This window comes from Montipora foliosa, chromosome 11, assembly GCF_036669935.1.
Source record: "Montipora foliosa isolate CH-2021 chromosome 11, ASM3666993v2, whole genome shotgun sequence".
Lineage (NCBI taxonomy): Eukaryota > Metazoa > Cnidaria > Anthozoa > Scleractinia > Acroporidae > Montipora > Montipora foliosa.
The window spans coordinates 4,879,452-4,881,951 of NC_090879.1; the positions used below are offsets into that span (position 1 = coordinate 4,879,452).

At 37.9% G+C, this 2,500-nt stretch overlaps 1 protein-coding gene across 1 annotated transcript in view; it reads left to right on the plus strand.

The window, feature by feature from the left end:
* LOC137974890 (transmembrane protein 180-like) overlaps nt 1-72 on the plus strand; it is a 32,502-nt gene extending 32,430 nt beyond the window's left edge. Inside the window, exon 17 of the mRNA XM_068821895.1 lies at nt 1-72. This exon is cut by the window's left edge and continues 353 nt beyond it. The gene's annotated coding sequence lies outside the window, so the exon portion shown is untranslated.
* Nucleotides 73-2,500: the final 2,428 nt, after the last annotated feature.

Genomic DNA, 2,500 nt, shown 5'->3' on the forward strand with positions numbered 1-2,500 from the left:
GAAAAGTAGGAAAGTAAAATGATTTTAGCAAGATTATGTCAACCATGAAATTAAATTTGTTTGATTTCCTTTATGGGGATTTCAGTGTCTGTTGATTTTCTGATGCACACAGTATGTTACACTGTACTTTGGAGAGTGTGAAAAAGTTTATGCGCTGTAAAATTTTAAATAGCGGATGAAATGATTTGGGGAATATTAAATAAGTCAACCATCATTCACTTATGTCCAGCTTTGACCCTAATTAGATGCACGCCCAATTTTGACATCCAACACAAAGTGTCCCTTTAAGTCTAAGCATTTGCTACCTACATTGTATTTTCAACAATAAGGTAATCATAAAGGTTAGAGTTATTTTTAGCTTTGGGTAAATTCAGCAGTTAATCTTCACTTAAAGAGTAGAATTTGGGGGACACTTTGTGACATAAATTGTCTGTATTCTGAGACACAAGTGATGTTGAAGTTGGCTAGAAGAGCAAGGGGACACTTCATGACGCTTATTGAAATCCGCGTGCATCTAATTAGGGTCAAACCTGGACATATCTCCCATCATTTTGAGTTTCATCATGGGCACTTCTGAGTTTTTTAATGATTTTATGACACTCGCAGTAAATTCGGAGTGACAGGAACATAAGAGTTCTTTCTCTGAAAGTGGTACAAAAATCTGCTTGCCTAACTCCCAGGGCTTGCAAAAGTTTTCACTTGACTAGTGAAAAAAGTACCTATCTAAGCCCTGTGGGTTTATAGCATTAAGCTGCTGTAAAATCGCAGTTCTTGAACTTACTCGTGGAGAAGTGGCTGATCAATTTTTTGTGCCTAGCAATTCTCACATTGAAAGTTGGCTTTTTTAGTATACTGTTGTGTTGTTTCAAAAGAAAATCCCAGCCATGAATTGAACCTGCAGTACTCAAAATTCAGAACTGGATTAAATACATTATTGACATAGCTACACAAGCTTTTTTTTGTGTGTGCGCTTTAACACAAGAGTGGCTCACTTACCAGTTTTAACAATAATGTATACATACAATTTACACTGGGCTAAAGTTCCCAGGGTCTCCATTGTCCTTGAGAAAGAGACTCTATGAACAAGGTTGTGGGTTGTAGCAATGCCATCTAGCCCATGGATCGAAAGACTTCAGAAGAATTTTCAAGCCCTGGGATCCATTTGGATCTCTTAGCAGTTGATTTCAGTAAAGCAGGAAAGAGATCTAGTTATATAAGTTTCATAATTGAAAATAGTTATATGCCTACTCCTGGAAACTGAATTATTTTGTTTGTAAGGACTTGCATGGTTGCTATCATGACAAATTAACAACCTTGCATTTACATGATAGCTGAGTTAACCCGCTGTGGCAGGTTGCCCGGTCTGCCATTTTGTCATGTAAACGCTTGATGGTGGGGTAACCCACCAACCCAAGGTCGGTTTGTGTCACTATATTCTGCCGTTGGCAGAGACGTCGACATTGCCGCATTAAAAGTGTTAATAAGAAGCCACAGCAATGAAAAGTTGAAGCAAGAGAAGCTATTGAGACTAAAAAAGCAATTAATTGCCAAAATGCGTCCTTCACCCGCCATTTTGCCTGTTTACATACTTAATATATAGCAACCATGCAGTAGCCTCAAGAAAGATCACCCAGGATCCTGGGGTGGTAAGATTGCAGGTAAATGCGAGCTATCATTCGACCCCACCTCCATGTAAACAGGCCCTTAGATAATACCATTTACTACTTCTACTACCACAAGGGCAAAAGTACCAGAGCAACCCTACCCCTCCCCTCTGAGGACAAGTCAGTTTTGCTGAGAAATGGGGAAAACTTTAATTTTAATTAAAAACCTACTGCAGTACATCTACCTTAATTTGGTTGAGGGTTGCAACAAAGCAAAAGCATCTTTTTCCAAATCCTTTCATCGAGGACCACTTGGTCAGTCTAAAATACCACAAAAAGATAAATCATATGTCAATGTTGGTAGAAACAATGTTCATTATAATTATGAAAGTGCTAAAATTGTGGGTAAGACTTTGAAGTATTTTCTGTTTCAATGTTAATAGTGAGTTTACATTTGATGAACAGTGGACGAAGACTTGACTTTGGATTTCTTTCGAATTCTTTCAAAAAACTTTTTTCCCAAAATTTGAACTGCTAAATCCAGGGTGCAGCTTATCTGCAGGTGTTTATGGTACTTCTTCATTGTAGCTTGGTATTGTAACAGAATTGCAAGCTGGCAGCCCCACCTTGTGACTTCTTCAAGGAATCTTCCAAACAGAAGAAGGACAAGTAATGGTTGCTTTTTGAACTACAGAAGATTGTATTTTTGAAGTGATGAATAATACAGACTGAAGTAATATTTTTGTTGCATTGCAAGAGACGCTCTGTGTTAACCCCAGTGAATGAAATGCAGATTAATTTTTACTAAAAAACATTCCTTTGAAGGAGCCAAACCTACAACCTTCTGACTACTACATTGTAGTTCAGATGTTCTTCCACTGAGCTGGATAAGACTC